Source organism: Coturnix japonica, chromosome 4 (genome assembly GCF_001577835.2).
Source record: "Coturnix japonica isolate 7356 chromosome 4, Coturnix japonica 2.1, whole genome shotgun sequence".
NCBI lineage: Eukaryota > Metazoa > Chordata > Aves > Galliformes > Phasianidae > Coturnix > Coturnix japonica.
In genome coordinates this window covers 18,525,192-18,548,088 of record NC_029519.1, presented here as the reverse complement: position 1 = coordinate 18,548,088, position 22,897 = coordinate 18,525,192, and the positions used below count along the sequence as shown (strand labels likewise).

At 36.4% G+C, this 22,897-nt stretch overlaps 1 long non-coding RNA gene across 1 annotated transcript in view; it reads right to left on the bottom strand.

The window, feature by feature from the left end:
* The window catches only part of LOC107313058, a 156,730-nt gene extending 147,066 nt beyond the window's left edge, over nucleotides 1-9,664 (bottom strand). The window contains exon 1 of the long non-coding RNA XR_004306928.1: nucleotides 8,988-9,664. This is a non-coding gene — a long non-coding RNA (uncharacterized LOC107313058). The remainder of the gene's footprint in view (nucleotides 1-8,987) is intronic.
* Between the last annotated feature and the right edge of the window lie 13,233 nt (nucleotides 9,665-22,897).

The window sequence follows — 22,897 nt, the reverse complement described above, 5'->3', positions numbered from 1 at the left end:
GTCTCCTGGCTAGTTATCCTCTCTCCCTCTGTGTGTATTTTACTACTCAAGACAGTAAGAAAGATAAAAGTAAGAACATCACATACAACTGATATTGTATATAATCAAAGAATTGTTTGAATTGGAAGGAACCCTTAATGGTCATCTGGTCCAAATTCCTGGTAATGAACAGCTAAATCAGGTTGCTCAGAGTCCCAGCCAGGCTGACTTTGAGTGTCTAAAGGTACTGGACATCCATCATTTTTCTGGGCAACCAATTCCTGTGCCTCACCACCTCTACTGCAAAACACTCTCTCTATATTCTATCTAAAGCTCTCCTCTTTTAGTTTAAACCCTTTCCCCTTCTCCTGTCACAGACCCAGCTAAAGAGTCTGTCCCCTTCCCCTCTAGATACTGAACAGCCACTCTCAAGTCTCCCCAGCGCCTTCTCTTCCTCAGGCTGAACAGTGTCCACTCTCCCAGCCTGTTCTCAGTGGGAAGGTTGTTCCATTCCCTGGATCATTTCTATGGCCTCCCTCTGGATTAGCTCCAACAGGTCCATGTCTCTCTTGTCCTGAGGACTTCCCATCTGGACACAGTACTCCAGGTGAGGTCTCACCAGCATACAATAGAGAGTAGCTGTATGATTTCTCTCCACCTGCTGACCACATTGCTTTGGATGCAGCTCAGTATATGGTTGGCTATGTTGTGTTTTTTTTAACCCTTGCTAAACTTCTAATTTCTAAATCATCTCAGTATTAACTGTTTTATTTAATTATTCCTATGTACTCATATTCTGGAATACTATTATCTAAACATCCGCATCCTTTATTAAAAAAAAAACAAAAAAAAACAAAAAAAAAAACAAATCACACACACACAAAACATGAAATCTAAGTTGACAACATGCATCACTAAGGATTAAGCCAAAATTTTTTAATGCTCTATCATTAACTGACTACTTCAATTCTCAGTAGTCACCAGTAATTCATTTACATTCTTAATAAAAAAATTAATTTCTCAGCTGTCCAAATCTTAATGTCATCTCCTAAATTTTCCATTACCCGACCTTCATAAAGACACTGTTTTACATGATTCAGTTTTCTAGCATGCATTCAGCATACTAAACAGCTTAAAATCCTCATGCAAGTTTTTACAAGCCAAGAAAATTATTAACATAAATGAAAAACAGGCAAAGAACATACACATTAAGCCAAAATTCCTTCACTTATGTCATACTTAAGTATGTGTAAATAAGTAGACCTAGAACCTGGAAGTTTAAAACAAGAGTTCCTGAAGCATATGGTTATCAGACAAGAGCATTAGTTCTCTTCTACTGTCTTAAACTGAAAATACAAGCTCTCAGGTTAAATCTTAATGAAGCATTCTGCAAGGACAGATTCAGGAGCCATGCAAAAGACATGAGAAATTGCTTGTCCATTGACCAGTCTATAGATTCTCAGTAAATCAGACAAACATAACAATAAATACCATGCTTAAACTTAGTTTAAACATTTACCAGCTCTTTAAACATTTCCTATCAAGAGAAAATGCTATCTTTATCTGGCAGAAGGCTGCTGTATTTTCATTGAAATGTCTTTTAGCAGGCCAGGAAAGATACCTACAACAGTTCAGCGTTAATGACAGCTGTCAAGGTTCGGTGTCAAGCAGTACTACTAAAAAATCAAAACAAATAATCTTCAAGAAAATAATCTCGTTTATATTGTGATCTATCGTGATCTGAAAATGAATTTCAGGGTCTACTTTGCATGGTTTCAGTTTTCTTCTTCAGAGAAGAAAATAAAACAAACAAACGAACCTTCTCCTTGACCTAGCTGTAATTTCTTCCTAATCAAAGTAATGATTTAATTATTGTGATGTTTGCTTTCATTTCAGCAGTCTGTCAGTGCTTCTGGGTTAAAATTTTATTCAAAGAAGTTTAATTCTGTATTTTAGCAAATATATATATGCTACGAGCTGTAATTTCACACAACCAACTTGGATTTAGGACATATGACATCTTAAATGACATCTTGATTAAATTGCTTCAACATAAGATATGTAAGTGAGCAGCATGTCTCACATATTTCATAATAACCTATTTGTAGGTTGACTGACTCATCCATTCTTTTTGCAAAGACAGCAAGTCTTCTTACATTTATCTCTATGCCTATGATTTCCTCCTGAAGCTTGCCAGCTTTATACATTTTGAAACATCTTTCCAATATGCTCTAATAGTGAGGGAAAGTTATTGGCACATTAAAGAAGCAGTGGTTCTCTGTAGCTCAAGTCTGCATATGTTTCCACCATTCAGCTACACCACCAACAAAAAAAAACCTTATATAAATTCAATGTTTGATTGGTCAGGTAACAGGCAACCTTCCTGCATTTCTCTTGCAGATGAGTAAAGCCAAACCAAATAATAGCCTTGCTCACTTTTCAGTTTTCTTCCTATTTTCCTAGACAGGAGTCACCCTAAGACAACTAGTGCCTTAAGAAAAGAAAGTACCAGTAAGAGGAATAAGGCATAAAGAACTATCAGTGGTAACGTCACTTAAGAACTATTTATTATTATTTGCTTTTAAGAGGTTATGATTTCTTCCTTCATAACAAAAACGTCAGCATGTGTGTTTGCATACAGCGGTCCTGAATACAGAGTCCTGCTACAGACAATCTTCATTCCCTAATACAATTCACAGATATGTAGGAAATTTTACATTCCCGGAATCTTTTGATAACAGCTGGCTGATAAGACCATTTTCTCCTTTTGTTAAAATGTGTTTATAGCCTGGAAAGTGGGTCACAAGCAAGTAAGAAACAGCATGCTAAAATAAAACTAAAAACATTGCGGCACAAATTTGAAGAAAGTAAAACACAGTCAAATAGCAGTACTCTTTCTGGGTCATTTTTCAGATAAAAGGAAGGTACAATTACAGCTGTGAAAATACATTCTAAGGAATAATCCTCCCAGTCAGTAGATCAGCGCCTTTAAAGTTCAAGACCTAGACTGACAAATAAAGACTCAAAGAAAAGACACCTATGTGTAGAAATTCTTTACTGGCCACAATGGCTCTATTATTTTTTAAAACTCCCATGCCATACCATTGCTCAGATATTATCAAGCTTAATTTATCCTTTATGGAATACTTAATTCATTCTTTGTTGAATGCCTAATTCAAACTTGTTCCTAATCACTCCTCTCTATATGCCTGTAAGAGACTGTTTCCAACATTTCCAACAGGCCATTCCCTTACCAACTCACTGTTGCTCATATCAAAAAGAATCCACTGCCAAAATGGTTTTAAAATACAGTTTAATTAATCCTTTCCTCAGACATATTAAAAAAATATTAGATATGCTTATGTGCCATACATCTCTGACAGCCAGGCTTTAAAGTACACCTGTATTTAACTTTCTCTTTTCCATCCCAATTGAAACATTAGGCTTAAACATTTTAACCAGAAAAGAAAACATGTCATTCCTTTGGAGCTTGGGCCTAATCATGTCTCACTGGGTGATGTCATGAAACTAAAAAAAATAAGAAGAAATGTGACATTAAACGTAGGAAAATGCAGACATGCTACTAAGAATTCTAACATTCCTTCCAATAAAACTTCATTGAAAGTTAGTCAGAATTATACATAGGCTTCTAAAAAATAATCATACAGTTCTTGCAGTGCTTGCTCTAGGGAGTGCATATATGCAGGCCACATGAAGCACTAACATAATCCTAGTAAGCGGAACAACCTCTGGATAATTAACATGCAATAATCCACTGGAGTGCAATTATTTTTTCCAATTGAATTATTAGCACATAATTTCCTTTACAAACAATCCCTTCTGCTAACGTGTGGTTAATCATCTATATTTCAACCTCAATTTCAGTTACACCATACTGTAAAATGAGGCTCCAGCTCTTCCCATCACAATGCTGCCAAAAGGGAGGTGGAAAGGGATGTTGTGCATAAAATCAGGTTGTATGTTTTTATGATGTTTGTAAGCAAGTTATCTATTTAAATGCAGCCTAAGAAAGTAAATGAAAGAAGTCAGAGATTTAAAAGAATTGCTGGTTTTACAGGCAACTGCTTCTTGCTTAACAGCAAGAAAGTTTCACTTTCTTAGACTTATCAGCTGCATGAACACAACTCTCCTGAAACATCCATTAATTTTACTGCAGCGCCAAGTAAAAGATCCTTTGTGGCTCAGAGACATTTCATAACAAAGGCAGTTTTCACTTTTTAAAAGGAATGACAAGACTGACAGAAAATTTATATTTTACTACAAAAATCAGTATTCACATTCTGAAGTGAATACATCTACAGCAAATTCTCCTGTTTTCCCTTGTGCCCGAGACCTCACACCAGGAACAGAAATTAAATACAAAGACATGAAGAAACTATGAATCTAAAGAAAAAAGTACAAGGTCAACAGTACCCTCTAGACTTTCAAAACTCTCTCATTTGTGTTTCTTATGTACACCACAGTTCCTCTGAAATTACTCCTTAGTAAAATGTCTTTACAAAACTGTCAATTTCATGCATTTGAGTATTCAACCTTCATTTTGCTTAGTACGTGACAAGGTTGGTAAATGGGAACAGTCAGTGTGAATTTATCAAGGACAAATCAGTCCTAAACAACCTGCATGCCTTTTCTCATAACATGGCTGGATTTGGAGATGAGGGGATAGCAGTGGATGTCATGAATTCAGCAAAGCCCTCACTGTTGCCTCCCACTGTGCTCTCCTTTGGGACCTGATGTGTCTTAATATCTTTCTTGGTATAGCAGAACGTTCACTCATTGAATTTTCAGATTGCAACAAATTGAGGGGACACCCCCAGCTGATATGCAGGAGGGCAGAGCTGCAATCTAGAGCAAACAAGGCAGGCTGTGAGAACAAGCTACCTATAATCCCATCGAGCTCCACAAAGACAAATACAAAACCCTGTTTCTGGGTAGAAGTAGCTTCTTGTAGTAATATAAGCTGAGATTGACTAGCTGAGAAGTCTCTCTTTGAGAGATTAATTACATCACTGCCCTAAATAAAATCTATCAAGGGCAGCAGTGACGGCACTGAAAAGTCTCATGTTGTGGCTTTACTTGAAAAAATGGCTGATGTGGGAGCTCAAAGGTTGCCATACCTAAGAAGGGAAAGCAGGGTGTGTGCAAGAGTCTTCCTTAGGAAAAGCCCATAAATCCAAGTTGTCTGACAATCAGATGCATTTTCTTTTCTCTGAAAAAGCAATTCAACCTAGTATACCCAATAACAGAAAAAAGGGAAACATCTCACAGAACTCTCATAGATAAGTACTGCAACTGTCAATGCCGCCAGTATGATTCTGTATCAACTGTTTTACTTTGCCATTTTATTACTATCAAAATAGCACTAGTGACCTACAGAGCCTATAAAGTTTTGCCTTCTCATTCTCACTCTCCCATAAATTCACTAGTTTTGTGATGGAGTATTCCCCTCAAACATAAAAATTACAAAACAGAAAACACAAAAGAAAGAGTAAGACAACTTACCCAATAAACCCTGCATTCTCCAAAATAGCTGCCATTGTCAAGGCAAAAATCTACAGTCTAATTACAGAAACACCCCCAGAATGAATAACATATCCTTCAGAAAAAAGCTCAAAGATACTTTAAATGCTTCCACAGCTCACACTCAGGGAAGAGACTTCTACTACTTTTCACTAGATCATGTTTAACCACAATGTCACTGTGACTTCCTTTCACTGCATACATTTTTTTTTTTTTTTTACACAGATCACACTACATACCTGAATTTTCTTCTCATCTTACTAAAGGAGATTATTTATATTTTAAAGCTCTTACACTGTCCAATTAGGTACTGAAGAATAATAAGTAGCATTTTAATGTCCAAAAATCAAATTAATTTATCAGACAATCACATGGAATTTTCCCTATAGTCCACATGCAACCTCTAATCTGGACAAAAGATACGGAAGAAAAGCAACTGTGACCTCAACAACTCACTGAAGTAAACTTACTTAAGTGAAGCAAATTGAAAAGGATGAATTCTTAAGTCGGTCTCAGTGGAGTTATGGAGTAATACATAAAGTTTGCCAACATCTCTTTGACAGTCAAAAGATATTTACCAAAACAAAGAAAATACACTTAAAAATCAATTAGGACAAAACGTTTATAAGATACCACAGCATAATACACCTAATAATTTGAAAAATAGAAATAATAATAATAAAAAAATTATGATAAAACCAAGTATTATGGTTGGTACAGATTCACCATAAGAAAGATTCCTATTGTTTGTAAGATATATATATATATAGAAACCATTCATTGACATTGTTTCTCCTACTGAATTGTAACATACAAAAGAATCTTATAGTAAAAATAATTCCGGGGGAAAATAAATAAACAAATAAAGAGCTTATTTAAATTTGACATCACTCAGCAATTAAAAGGTTTTGAAACCAGACAGCACTCATCTTAAAAGAGGGAATGGGACGATGATAGGATGATATTGCAAGTTAAAGTAATAAGCACTTCATGACCTAAACATTAGTATTCAAAGTAACCAATTTTATATCATAACGAAGGAAGTTTAAGAATAAAAAGGCGACTTCTGAAAGCATTTCAATAAAAGGATTCGTAATTGATTAGAATGAGTCTGAAATTACTGAATTCCCTCACCAGAACACAAAGAATTATCACTAATTCTTGTCTTTAAGAGTTTTAAATGATTTACCTTCATTTTGTGTTGCTTTCAGAAGCAGCAGATAAAAATAAAGCTACCCTTTGTCACTACATGAAATCAGGGGCTACTTGGCAGATGCACTGTATTTTAATAGTTAACAGCATATCAGAGCACATTGCTCATGGTGTTAACACTACAGCATTTTGCTTTAATAAAGGCTCTTGTTACAGGAAGTAGATACATATGTTCTTACTTTACATCTGGTAGAGCTATCAGCTTGTTACCATTCACCACCTTCTTAAATCATTCCCTTAGGTATAAAAATCAGCAGACCCACTCCCATTCAAAATTACAAGTATTATTAGGAAGAATGTTAGAAATCTGCGAGAGGGGAGGTTCAACTTGCCTTTAATCTGTAATTATAGCAACAAGTGTGAATATGAACTCTGGAACACTTTAGAGGAATGTGGCTTTTTAAATATCAATCCTTTGTTTTTCTGTCTACAGAAAACAACTGCTCAACATTGCAACAAAGTAGTAGGAGGCAGAGGGCAGGGGCTACACACGCAATAATTTCTCCTCCCTTATATTCTGGATAATAATAAAATTCCTAGTTCACTCACAACAAATAAATAGCATTACTTTCCATCCTTTCAAGTACAAATGGGACTTCGTTAAGGTGAAGTGAATAGTCACAAAACAAATATCAAAAATACATCTGATAAAGCCTAGTAATGCTTAAGCACAATTATGAAATAGTTACCCTTATTGTCTCAGAGTTAGGAAAACACACTGGTTTTTTATATAGTCATTAATGATCATTGGAAACATTATGTATGCAGTACTCAATTCAGTGATATATTCAGACATTTACTTTAAGTATATGCTAAAAAGCTCATTGAAAGTGATTAGAGTATACATATGTAATATATTAAACACATTCAACGCATGGAGCTTCAAGATCTTCAGACAAAAAATATTACACTGAGCACCTCACTGAACTTGGGATCACAAACAGGATACTGTGCTTCTCATACAACTGAACCTTTCCCAAACAATTCTTAATTCTCTACCCACACAGTACCAATAATCAGTCAATCATTCTATTTACAGCACTCTACAATATAAAGGACTATAGACACAGGCACACAACATCACACTTGTCATGCCTTCATAAGTGGAACTAAAGCAGTGGGGATTCATAGAGTATTGCTGAGTGCACAAAAGCGCTCCTAGGAGCTCACTGGAGAGGGAGGCAATGTGAAAAGGGAACATAACATATCCAAGCATGTGTGCTGCAAAGAGTAACACATTTGTCAGAGGAGTTACAGTACACACAACAGCATTCTAAATTACAAAGGATGGGTTTACAAGTCTTCTACAGGCTTCTAATAAGTCTTGCATCACCATTTTGTATGATCTTTGCACCTGATAGAGGTGCACATATCTCCACTAGGTTTTTCTTTCAGGGTGAAAAACATGAAGGAGTTAAACACCTTATGGAGAGACATTAGGTCAGCATGCGCTCTAGAAATCTGAAGGTAGCTAAAGCTGCTCTAGCCTTCACTTTCATTTGTAAGGCAAGATACAAATGTACACATACAGTGTAAACAAGTCTTTATTTCAATCCACATTAATACTGACCAGATGCAAGGGGATCAGTGAAACACTCTGAGGCTACTGTTGTGGCCAAGTCTAATCTCTCAAGGGACTGACTGAGAAATCAAACCCTTATGCTCATAAAACAAATAAGCTCATGTGAAACTGCTCTTAGTAAACGTGGAATTCAACTGCTGCATGACTCTTGACTATTAAAAATGAGAAAATGCTGTTCCACCTTTGATTTTCACCCTTAAAATAATATCTGAATTTAACTGCAGCCATTCAATTAAAAGTAACATAATTCAACATGTTTAAGTTGCATTACCATATTTATTAAAAATATGGAAGTGACCAGAAGGAGAACATAGATGTTTTTTGAATGTTCTTTTCATTTATTTCAGAAGTCAAACAGGCTTTTCTTTGCAGCAGGCAAAGAAGAAACAGAAACTTCTCTGCTAACTTCTACAGCAGTTCCATAAACCTGTTTTGGCTTACACAAAACATCACCAGAGTCACATACTGTTGACGTAAGGTCAACAGAGAAATATAATATATACACTGAAAGGTGCCCTGTCCAAACATAACATAAGAGATCATCAATGCTCTTGAGTCCTTATGTAATGCAATGGAGCAATGACAACAGAGTAGCAAAGTCCTAGGCTGCAGTAAGGATTTACTCACATGCAACAACTATGAACACAGAAATAAAGGAGAAAAAGCTGCTTACCCTTTGGAAGGCCTCAGGTACATAGGGATCTCCAGCAAGATACCCTCTCCTCCACTGCCATTCCTTACATCAGGTCTGGAAAGTGGTGGATCCTAGCCTCACCCCTTCCAGTCACCAAGGTGCACTGTTTGCACCTGAGCTCCCCTGGTTTGGCCCTGCCTTTCCACCAGGTGCTCAATCACTGCTTCAGGCCATCACTTAGCATTTCCACTACACCTTGTAAATCTGAAACCATGGAAACAAGCAGATCTGTGCATGAGCAACCCAACTGTACATGTTGTAACATGAACAGAAGGGAACAATTCCTCCCTATTTGATTCAGCCTATATTTTTTTCTTAAGTTAACAACACTGCTGTGGTTATCCTCTCTAAATAGAACTGAACTGTGCTATTGTGTTACAGGATTGTTCTGGTTGGTATAAATATATATATAATTAGTAAATATCTGTATATTATTATATTTAGTGTAAAAAACTTGTTACTTTCATCCCATGCAGCCTATGACATGACATTTATAACATGCAACATTCATCTAGAGCAGATACCAACTTTTACTACCATACATCACAGACTGGATAGAGCAGGTTGAAAAACCAATGCCAGTTTTCTCTGAGAGACATTTAACAATCACTTTTTACTTACTATATTTTACCAGATGATAAAGCAGAATTCATTTCCATCAGAGAAAATAATACAAGGGCAAATCAAGTAACTCCAGAAAATATGAATACTGGAATGCAAAAAAAAATTGTCTTTAAATTTGCCACAGTATGAAGGATTTAGATAAATGCTCACAACAAATTACAGCTCAAAGCCTGGTGTGATGCTTTGTGCGTGGCCACAGTATACAACGGGGAAGCCAGTAAAGCAAAAATAAGCACAAAATACGTTTCTAACCCTCACAAATAAACATTTTTCTTTTAGCACTTTTACCTGATAATTTCTTAATGGTGCATTTCATTTTACTTTCTATGCAGTGATTGATACCTAAATACTGAGAGAGATTTAAAAATTGAGCACTAGAAATGCTAATTATTGTTAAAATGAGGAGAGATTACCTAAGATTTCCTTCATCAGTCCCTTTGGAAAACAACATTATGATTTCAAAATCTGACTTCCTAGCATCAAAGTATTTAGGTATCACACAAGCATTCAATTTAGCTTCAGTTAAGCTAAGCTAAGCTTGCCACCTGCTTGAGTGATCGGCATTTAAAATACAAACTCAACAGGAGCTTTTGTAATTGTTTTACAGTACATTTCATCTCTTCCCACTTGTAGGTGAAAATTATCACAACAATAAGTAGTGAATAGAAGCTACGGGCCAGATGGAGTAAGAAAAGTTTGCAGGTTGTTTCACACTTTTAATACTCAGCACAATCACAGAACTTTTCCATATTACCTGTTCCCTCTTTCAAACTTTGTTATTAAGTAATCATTATGTTTCTTAAGTTATAAGAACAAATCCCAATACTAAGCTGGTTCCATCAGTTCCTGCTTCAGTCCAGACCTTGTTCTCAGTTTGATATAACCACTGGTATATTAGTAATATGCATTCTCAATTGACATGCAGATGTATGACTGCATCACACCTCATTTGAGATGACTGGCATCTTGCACAAGAATGATTATATACTGGAAAAGAATGGCCACTGAACTGGAAAAAGGCAGTAACCTATAGCCTGCTGGCTTCTTAGCATGCTTGTTTGTAGCAGCAAATGGCAGACCAAACTTTGTTCTGTGCAGGCTTCATATTAGATATCTCATTTACAGTTTGCATCAGTGGATACAATACAGCAAGTCTAAATTTATGGATTAAAAGAGTAATGGCAGATCTCACTGTACAACTACTGAGGAACTTTGTGCTTTCCATACACAGAGCATAGTTTCTTATAGGAATATAGGTTCCTTATAAGGAATGGTTCCCTACAAGGTTCCTTATAAGGAATGATGCTTTATGGACTACTGATGTACATGTCTCTTAGTCATTAGAAGAGAGAAAATAGCAATCCAAGGATAAAAACCCCTGTGCCATAGATACAGCCACAGCATTTAAGAAATACATTAAACCCACCTAAATTTCAGAATAAGCAAAAAGATGCAGTGCTTGATCTGTCAACAAAGGACTGTTACAAATGCAAATATATCCTGCAATCATCCCCATTGTCAATTATGTTGAAGGAAATCAGGCACTGTGGATGATTTCAGAATAATAATAATCAGTAAGATAACATTCATCTGTGGAAGGCATTGTCCAGCATCTTAATGAACCACTCCTATGCTAGAATATTGATTGTAAGAAAAGCTATGCATACACTAGAAACAATTTAACGAGGCATGAAAGAGCAACAGAGGTTATACCTTCTTTCTTTTTAACCCTGTTTTCCAAGAAACGGTCCTTAGGGAGACTATCCCTTTCCAGCACAATTCAAATTTATATATACTTCACAGGCAATTTGTAGGATTTTCCTTGCTGCTATACCTGTATGTTCAGGAAGGCAGCTGTTGCCATCTGTTCCTCCAGTTTGGAATAGAAACATCTCTTAAATGATAAGAACATCATTTCCCCAGCTGGGCAGTTTTCAGTCCCGCCACCAATCCCTTCATTAGCCATTATTCTGGACTGTCCCACCTCCTCCTGCCCAATGCTATCCCCAGTCTGAAAACTATGCCTTAAGTACCCTTAAGTACTCTTAACGTCTTCTTGTCCTACTCCGTAGGACAAATACTCCGTATTTCTTTTCATTCTCTATTTACAAAGTATTCCCATAACAGTGACACCATTTCTTCCTCCAAGCCAAGCCACATCCCCTTTAAACAAGTCCCCCAGTATTCCTTCCAGTATCTGCTTTTCATTTTTTGTGACTTTTATTACACACCCTCTTGTCCTCCAGACACATTTACAGATTAGAAAATCTTTTAAAAGCTTCCACCACTGCTGTCAATTTTGCTTTCTTGCCTGTAATCTGAGGTACAACTATCATTTTTGCTAAAGGCAAATCTTACAAGAAATCCACAGCGCCTCATAACCATATCAAGCTTATGTGGGGATGTATAAAAATATTGCTCATAACTATTTTACAGAAAAGTATGAAGTTCCAGGAAAAAAAAAACAACCATGTAATATTCTATATTACAAAACAGCTGCAGGCAGAAATAATTCCCAGTTGTGCATGGAAGTGACCATAGAAAAATAGCTCGTATAAAAGAAATACATCTTCATATTTTTAGAACAGTTTTTCCCTGTAATTTTAAAATATTGGTTGTAGATTTCTTAATTTTTATCTATTATTATGTTTTTTGCTCACCCCACCCCCCACTCCCCACTCAACACCCCTCATTTAGCTGAAGCGTTTCAGAACAGAAATAACAAAATCAAACATTTTCAAAACATAAATCAGACTTAGTGTTGCATTCGATGAAATTCTGAGCCAACAAAGGCAAATTTAGCTGGCTTAAGACGTGAGGTTAGATACAACCTAGGTCTCTGGAACCCAAATAATGTGCCTTATCAATAGAATTTACTGCCATCTTTGCTGTGAAACAAACTCAGAGATTGCATTTATGTGAGGGGTTTCTCATTAGAGAGCAAACATTCCAGGTAGAGGTCAACAGTAATAGCATAAAGAGCTGGTTAACGGTCTCTTGCCTCTGCCCAGCATGGAGTTCTGGGCAAGGACGCTGGGCTTCCCCGGAGATGGTGGCTGGTCTCCCAGCCTTCTGGAGGAGTCAACAACCACCACTTCCTACAGTAAAAGCACAGGTGAAAATCCACTGGCTGTGCTCAATATCACATTACAGCTTGGTAACTTGGAAAGTTGTTTGAGTAAACATTACCATCATTTTTTTAAGTATTGCCTTTATGACAAAACAGGCTGATCTTAAAAAAGAAGGATTAATTAGGTAAGCAAATATTTATTGATCATTTGACTTGGAACCACATTTTCACAGCCTTTCAAATCTCATTAGTTGTGAGCAAAACAAAACATGACTCTGCTCTGTACACCTGCTGAACCAGCACTCTCACAGAAACACGTCATTATCAGAGCTATCAATGTAACTTAAAACAGAGACAATAAATAGCAGGGATATGCAAGAAAGAAAGAGATCAACCTATAACTATAAACAAATTATCAGCAGTTACTACCAGTTGGTCCCTCTGTACATTAAGGACAGAAGAGGGACTGTCAACATCTGAAGGGTGTTGACTTACAATGCACCACTATATATACAGCTTTCTGCCAATCAGTTCTTTTCTCTTTCCAGCAAATTTCTGTTCTTTCTCCTCCTTTGGTCTGAAGCATTAGAATGGCACATTCTTTTTATCAGAAGCTTTATCAACTTTTTCCATCAGTCTCTCTCCTAGATCAAATGTAGACAATGGAAAATAAATCAAACGCAGAATTTTTAGAACAGTGCTTTAACTACATCATGAAAGGCTTATTTAAAACAAACACCTATTCTGATGAAAGAAAATACCATGACTTTGAAAACCTGCCTTATACTACTTTATTACTCCATCTAATGGAAAGTTGAATAATACACTGTATAAAAACCACGTACCTTAATATTTTTACATGAATAACAATCTTATGTTACAGTGTAATACGATGTTGCTGACTACACTTCAAGGAATAAAACAGTTGTGCAGTAGTTTCAGTTAAAAATCAATAGCAGTTTGTTTTGCAGTATAAAGGATTATGAAAACAGCTTGCATATCAAAGCAATTTTTACAGTGCACTATTAATACAGGTACTAAAATGCTGGGCAGAAAAGTTGAAAATGCAAAAAAATCATTGATCTTCTGTTCTATTTAAAGCAGGTGGATGTGATCAAATTGAGAGGTAATAGAGGTAAATGTCAACACTCTGGAATGACTTTAAAAGTTTCTTTTAAAAGCCTCACTAGTCATAGGAGATACGCCAGCAGATTCACCTCATGCAGAGGTCTTTCGATTTTATCACTGCAGAGTACTGAATGAATAAGTATCAGTATTTCTTCTTGAGCAGACTGTTTTGTTGGGTTCATTTTGGGTCTTTTTTGATTGTGTTTGTTTTTTTATTTTGTTTGTTTGTTTTTTGCATATATGAATAAGCTTTTTAAGAGGGCTCTTGCCAATGTAGCTAATATTTCAGTGGGAAAGGAAATTGCATTCTTAATAATGTTCCATCACAGAAGTTTCCATCAAGTGCAAAGCAGGCTGGGAAGTCAATCAAAGGTCAGGCTTGTGAGAGGTCAAGTTCCTTGAACAAACACAGTTCTGGCATTTAATTGTTTTCAGGCAGAACTCTGCAGATAGGTCAGCACTGAATTTTATAGCTGACAACACCCACAGAAAGAAATCACTCCTAAGACTGAGGTGGCTATGCACCACTGAACAACAAGATGAAAAAAATAAGTAACTGTGGAAAGCAAGGCATTTTTAGTCTCACCATTTAGAAATTTCAAAACAAAACAAAAAAAATACTGCTGGTATGCACTAATGCATCTCACTCTCAAATGTCGCACAACAAAAATAAAAGAGACTGCACAACGAAAGAGATTTGCAAGAGATTACAAGAGAATGAAGTGATTGAAATAATATTAACGGTAATAGCAACCTAAAAGTTCAGTTTCATTCCATTAATTGAATGACTACAAATTATCTGCCCCTTCAAATCAGTATATTAAGGGACTCAACAAGGTACGTGGATTATAAAATACTCAGTCATGCCCATAGTTGGTACTTAAACCCCGTTCCTTACTGACTCCAAAGCCCATAATACTTTGTGACATTTTAAAGATGCCTAAGAATCCTATATATATATTCTTCCTATATTCTATATATATTCCTAATATTTCCTGCTCTTCCAAACCAAGCAAAAATTCTACCATTAAGCATATATTCACATGAGAGATATTCAATGTACAGAAGTGCAACATTTAATCCATTATTTTTTTCCACCATCCTCCTTTGGTTTTAGCAGTAACACTTCAGGAGGATATTTTTAGGAAAATACTTGTTAATTAAAAAAAACATATAACCTCCAACTTCTTTTTAATGCTCAGCATCTGTTGTTTTGGGAAATTCTGTAAAAAGCTACATAATATTACACAGACTCACAAATAGAAGTAACCAAAGGATGGCTCAATGTGAAATACCTGTTTAGAAAGAATGCTAATTCAACACCAATAACTAATAATCATTGACATTAAAGGAGTAAACAAGAGCAAGGTTGAAAACACAAGTTCCTTTGTAGTATCATATCCATCAAGTTTAAGGCAATTCATCAACTTTGTATTTTTTAAATAATTGGATACTTGTTTGTATATTTTCCTCCTCCTAAAGCATTTTTAGCAAGAAGGCAAAGTTTGAAGTGCACGTCATATCCATAACCTAGCACTCCTGAAACTTTGTTTACTAGTGACTATTGCACAGAACAAGCAAACCAATATTATGAATGAATACTTATCTTCACTGGTTCACTGCTTCAAGCTGGGATGGAGTTAATTTCCTTCATAGTTGCCTATAGAGCACCGCATTTTGAAATTGTGATTAAAACAGCGCAGATAACACGCTAGTGTTTGGGTCATTGCTGAGCACTTGCTGTACATGCAAAGCATACTGCTCATCTTTTTCTCTTCTCTGCCTCCCTCAGAGAGTAAGCTGAAGGTGTGCCAGAAACCAACTCAGGATATTCCATACCAAATGGCATCATGCTCAGCTACACAAGATCATGAGAAGAAGCAGGAATATTTATTGTTTTCATCTTTTAAGTAACCATTAGACATGCCGAAATCCTTCTTTTCAGGAAGAGGCTAAACATCTTTGTTGCAGTGGCAAATAGTGAATAAATTCCTTTATTTTGCTCTGCTTGCACACATGACTTTACTTAATTTATTAAATTCGTTTAAAAGATGAAGATCTTGATCTATGAGTTTTCAGCTTTCTTATTCTCTCCCCCATCTCATTTTGGAGTGAGCTAGCAAGCAACTGCATGAGTTCTGAGCTGTTAGCAAGAAGGAACGCATCATACATGACCATGCTCAAACTCAACTGTTTTCTCAATTACATTCCATTTAGTTCTTTTTACTTTATAGGATTTTGAATAAAAATGACAGATTTTGACATTTTATTCCGTTTTGTGTAATATATTCATAGCAGTTTAAAGGGCACAGAAAATCCAATTTAGAATAAAAAAAATGAAGTCACATTCATAATTTGAGAAGTTATATTTATGAAGATCTTCAGCAAAGAACTGTAAGTACACTAAAAATTACAAAATTAGATTCAAGATTGCCAAGCTGCAATTTAAAGCTGAATATGAGCCAACAGTGTGACCAGGTGACCAAGAAGCCCAACACCATCCTGGCTCGTATCAGATACAGTACAGCGAGCAGGATTAGGGAGACAATCAACCCTCAGTACTCAGCACTGAGGAGGCTACACCTTGAAGTACTCCCACAAGAAAGACGTTGAGGCCCTAGAGCATGTTCAGAGAAGGGCAAAAAAGCTGGTGAGGGGTTCGGAGCACAGATCTTATGAGGAGCGGCTGAGGGAACTGGGATTGCTTAGTTTGGAGAAGAGCAGGCTCGTGGGAGCCTTACTGCTCATCTTCATGGCAAAACAAGAACGTTGTTTATTGCTCTATTGTCACAAAAATGGAAACAGATAAGGCCAATGGAACCTTTCAATCAGGCTGAGAAGTACTAAGATTTTCAACCACAGACAAGACTGTCATGATAGAAGGCTAGGTAAATGCATACCGTCTCATAAATCCTGAATTTTGCCACTAGGCATATGTGGGAAGATTGCTACAGACCAACTCTCAAATATTGTATGATTACAGCAACCTGGTTGGTACAGACTTGGTACTGTCACCTCACAGCCAGGATATAAATTAAGTAGCACTTGTTGAGTTTATGTGCGTCTCATCTATTTTGTTGGGTTTTTTTATTTTTCACATTCTATCATTTACTTCCCTTTCTCATTATTTCTGCCTTTTGACATAAGTGCAGAAAGTGATATTTCTCACTCCTCCTTTGGCTCAAAATTACCATGTTCCTTAATGCTAATAGGCTTCTGATCACCAAGTCAAATCAGGTTACTCTGTGAAGGGGAAAGAGTTGGAAGAAGCACTTGGCTACAAGCAGACACCAAATTTGTTCCGTTCACTTTGCAGTGATATAAATTGTACTGGAAATTTTGTGAAATAGAAACCGCAGAGTTTAATATCATAATGTCCTGATATACTAGCTAGATAGAATAACTAGACAGGAGTACAACAATCAGACAAGTCTGGTACCCAAACCGAATGCCTAATTCTCCACACCTCTTGACATCCTCTATGTGTTGATACAAACAATGAGAGTGAAACACTACTGCTGTGGTAGGACATATGACAAACCTCTCACATGTCCCAAGGAGATTTTACTGAGATGTTTCAGTTTTCTTGAAACCAATCTGTAGTGTTCAAATACAACTTTGTGACGAGAACAGAGCTTCTATGAAGACTTTGTAGAATGATTTCAAGACATTTACCAGAATAATCTATAGAACACATCAACCATTCAAAGACAGCGGAACAGCCACATGGTGCTGACTCCCTCCTCTTAATTCCTTTTCCAATAATGCATCTGAAAAGGAAAAATGTCACTTAATCAAATTCCCATTTTACTTAAGTATATAAGACAACAGTATTCCAGGAGAAAATTCAATAATACTCATGTATTTTCACAAATGAATATGCTGCGTCCAGTTTATACATCACAAAGCCAGTTGTCAGTTTCACTATCTGCTTTATCTAGAGTGTTCTTACAGATAATCAGACATCAAGGAAGTTAAATACTAATAATCAGTATGGCTTTCTTGCCACTTTCACCTTCTATTAACCTGCTTATCTATATCAGTATGTATTTCTACTTCCAATAGGCAATAAAATTTAATTAAATTACAGTAGCATTTAAGGCAGTCATTTACAGGTGTTGATTTAATAAAAAGAATCCATTTTGAGAACTGCGGCACTGAAAAGATAATGCAGAACATTTATTTCTGCAGACACTGCAGTACTTCCAGCTTGGCTCAGCCAGTAGTCCTTACGGAGTGAGGTATAGACTTAGAAAACCTGTAGACAGCTTTATTAGTATAACAGCAGAACAAGAAATGAGAGAAAAGAAGGGAAACAAGGAATAGAATCACAGAATCATAGGGGCAGAAGGGACCTCCAGAGATCACCGAGTTCAGCCTCCCTGCAAAGCAGGCTCTCTACAGCAGGTAAATAAGCCAGGGCATCATCTGAGACATGGCACTCCAGGCTGTTAAAACAGGAGAGCCTTCTGAGCCCTAACCCACACAGAACTCCATGGCAAAAGGCAGCAGAAAGAAGTCACAATCCATAGTGCTTTGATCATGGCATGGTAAGAAGCTACAGTTAAGAGAAATCTTAACATACTTACTCATAAGAAGAAATGCAACGGGATACAGCAACTTCTGTCAGTTCTTAGTCTGCACATGATTATAGGTACAGCAGGCTCTTTCAGACCTAGTCCCACTTCTTAAAGGGGAATCTTTGAAAAAGGTGAATTCTTCTCTGACTTGCTGCTCTGAACATCATATTTTCTCCTGGAAAATAGGCACAACACAGACCTAGGATATGAAGAAACAAGGCAATTTTATAAATTCAGATATATTAAGCTTCATACAATATTAGAAACCTCACCAAAGCTCACTTGTTGATCACAGAAACAAAAAACTGGAGAGTTTGATTTGGCTTTGCTGGCTTTTTTCTTGGTTTACCAAGCAAGGCTTTTAAAACAGAAACATTTCTGAAAAAATAAATATTTCCTTCACAGAGGTAGTGAACTTTAAAGTAATTGAAACAGCACTTCACACCTGCTGATTTTTTTGTGCAATCATTATTTATTCTTTACTGTAGAACTCCTATAATCAAGGTATAAGTCACATCAGCCAGGAAGAGTTAACAACTTGATTATCCGCCTTGCTTAAACAGCTGGACTATAACAAAATCCCTCAGAAAATAGGTGTTTCCATCATTTACTTACTCCTGATGATGTGTTCGATTTGGAACATAAACACTGAGTCAAATGTGAAAAGGTATTTACATATAACACATGAGCATCCTGCCTACTTTAGCTCTCCAGTTATATACTGATTTTAGGAAAGCTAATATGTAATAGCACAAGAACATTATAACCTTTCCTGTATATTATCTCCACAGCTACCCATCTGAACCGCCCTTTAAAGTGCAGTGCTTACATGGTACAGTAGAAGAAGTAATTGAAGAGAAAGTACTGGAAAATAACACATGCAATTTTTCCATGATAACATGTTATGTTTGAATGAAAGCCATTCATTGCAGAATTGTTACACAAATTTATTTATTAGTGATATAACTGCTGTTCCTACATTTTCATCCTTCTATGATTACAAGAATCAAATTGAATGGACAACTAAGTTGCCAAGTCAAAATTTGTATCTTACCTAGTGAATAATCAGAATTCAAGTGCTAAGCTTGCATTAAAACCACTCTGTATTCTTTCCATGCAGTTACTGGAAACAACATCAAAAACCTGGAGTTTAATGTTTCAGTGAACCAAATACATTTATAAGGATACTTCATGTAGAAAGTAAGGGAAATATTTTTAGATTTTTGTCATCTGGTTAGCTTCTCTTTCTGTTCCCCAAAGGTTGTAATTCAGGAACTACAAGATTAAGAAGAACAAAGTGTTCAGGGACTAAAATCCACTAGTGAGTTTTTTAATGAATTTAAGGAAAGCTAACCAGACAAGCCAGAGGGGTCTGAAGCTCATCACTTACCAAGCTTTCATGTTGGAGTAGTTCTATTCTAACTAGGTACTATATTCACACTTCAGAAAAACCTATTTGGGAATTTTCAGCAACCATATTTTGCTGGTCTTTTTGTCTTCATAATTTTATTTGCATCAAAGGTTGAAAAAAATACCATCCCTTTCCCAGGTGATAATAAAAATAAGTGAACAAGACTACAGACTGAGGGGATGCTGTTTTAAATAGCAAGGACATCGTAGCACACTACATACTTGATTTTCAAGCAGGATGTCATTAAGCCTTAATCTCAACTTCATGGTCCTAAAAAAGATCAACATTTAGAAAAAGGACCATTTGTCTCAACATCACAATGAAACAAGGAAGGTCTCCATTTTTGCCAGCATTATCTGCTATCTCTTAAGCACAGGAAGGCTGTCTCAGCCACTCAGTATGGACACAGGAGGCTGCCAAGAGTGCAGTCACCCCAGGCTGCTGGAGGATGTAGCAGAGACTCACCGTAGTAGCTATTATTTTGGCTTGGCAGACAAAAAACTCTCTCTTCTCTATGCATTTGGCTCCATAAAGAAAGGATTTTTAATGCATTTGAGGGGACAATCTCACTCCATAGCTACAAGATAGACAGTGCATTCTTAGGGAAACATGCACCCATACACTTGGCTTTATTGATAAGTATGCTGCTTTGTATTCCACCTACAGCATGGGAAGGAGTCCATTGCTTACAGCTAAGGCACTTGAGTTGCAGACTCCAGCATAACATACTCTTCTTAATAATGTCCTCTGGTAATCAAAATTCAACCTGGTAGCAAGGCTATACAACTTCTTCAGCCACTTCAAGGAGAAGCTCTGTTCAAATTAAATGGAAAGACAGGTTATGTATCTCTTCTCTACCTACTAACCTGCCATTAAAGAGCAGCTTCTGCTCCAGAGTTGTAAACAACTTGCAGAATTCTCCACCAGACAGCTCAGAGAATATACCAATTGCAAAATATACTGACTCATTAACACCTGTTCATAAATATGCCTATGTGCCCCAACAACAACCACCAAAAAAACCAACCAACACATTTCACCAGCAGAACATAAGCTGAGCAACACATTGGTAACAAGCATTTTGATAAGGCTAAACCACTGAAAGCATAGGAAGCTACAACTTAGCACTCACGTAAGTTCTAACTTGAAAATCCTGTGCACACATATTTATTTTTTCAGACTACCTGTTCCTTTAAGAATTACCTCAAGGTATTTATTAAAAGATGTTTAAAAAATTACAGTTACATACTTTATTTTATCTGAAACTTAAACACAGATAAAAAGGATTTAACATGTAATCTAAAATCAAGCAGAAACTACTTTCCTTCAGATTCTAGTAAGTTGTGATCTCATACTCTGATTACTGAGTTATGGCAGCAAATGAACCACAGGTACTATGTGCATGGCTACGCGTGAAAAAATAGAGAAAAAATGAAATGTCAAATGCTTTTTGTAATGCAGAATGTACTTCAATCTGTTTTAAAAGATGACCTTTTCAACGACTGCCCTGCCTACTAGGAAGAAGGGCATCGCATTTAATAAATTCTTCATGTCCCAAGGAAAAGCTGAGCTACATGAAAGTTTTCCTCTTCAGAGGGTAACACTTGCCACAATCAGGATTTTCAAGAGATTATCTAGTTCTCTCTGGTCAGCTACACATGAGAACCTATAATGTATATAACATCAAATGCTAAATTAATCATAACTACCTTATAAGATAATCTATAATGTTTCTACTTGCTGGGCAAATCACAGCAGAAGTGCCATATCCTTATGGACCAAAACAAGGCAAACATCAAACCTTCGACACTGGGAAGTATCTTTTTTGAACAAGCATTAAATTCTGCTAACAGAGAAAGTGTAAAGTAAGCCGTCATTACGCTTTAGATTATCCCAATACAATAAATGCTTGAGGAACTTTTTTTTCCTGTGTACAATAACCCTAACCCTAATTCCGATTCGTAGGATGATTACATAAATTTCAGTGGAATGAAAGCTATCCGAAGCCTAAACCATTTTGTCCTTTGGCTCCACATTTTTCACCAGCATAACAACTCCTAAGTCCTCCTTATGTGGCACATTCCCACTGTACTTCTTTAAGTAGCAAATTCAGTTTTTACAACTGAATAAGAAATAATCCAATGTAATGAGTAAAAAATCTATGTTAAGATTTCTAGGTTGTACCTCTTTCTCCTTCTCCTTGGATTTGGCAAGTCCTCCTGTCCTCTCACTAGACAAAGATGCTGATGTATTTAGGAAGTCTAACTCAAGGCTGATAAAAGAGGGCTTCAGAATACCAGCAATACTGCTAATTCACTCTCACACTGCCTTAAACAGGACCAGATTTCACCCCAAAACTGTAATTTTCATTTGTTTAATTAAATATAATAATTGTTGCCATTGCAACTGTATTTAGAGAGCAACACCGCTGCAAGTGTTTAAATGAATAGAATGCCTTACGCATCTTCTGAAGTCATATTTCTCTGCAAGCTTTCTCAAGACAAGGTGCTCAGCTCCACCTGCTGTTGGACTTAGATTATTTCTTCTCTGTGAGGGGAGAGAAAAATAAAGGTAGTCTAATAAGTGTCAGTAAGCTTTCTGACTGTCATACTATGAAAATCCTTCCAGTAATTATACCGGTGTAAGTTATAGATCAGTTTAAAAGTGGGAGTTTTGCACTTATAGAGAACCAGGTTCTGTTAATACTGGAATACCTCCATTCAAAGCAAGTGTTTTTGAATGAATATAGGGGCTCCAAATCATATACATTATTGCTGCTTCTTTTAGCACTCATGGGGCTTATTAAATACTTCTAGCAAACAGCAAGAACAGTAATTACATAAAATGCTATTAAAAATTAAGCCTCTACCAATAGAATATTCAATAGGCTTTCTGGAAGTATTTATTTATCCTGCAAAGTCCAAAAAGAAAAAAGGGGAAAAAAGCACTTAAATTACCTGCCTGGGGTGACCTCTGCTTTTATCTTTATGAAGCTGGAGCAGGTTTACAGAGGAGTAATTCAAAATAGGGACTGCCTGCCTGTTGATATGCTATAAATCTATGTATAAATGTGAAC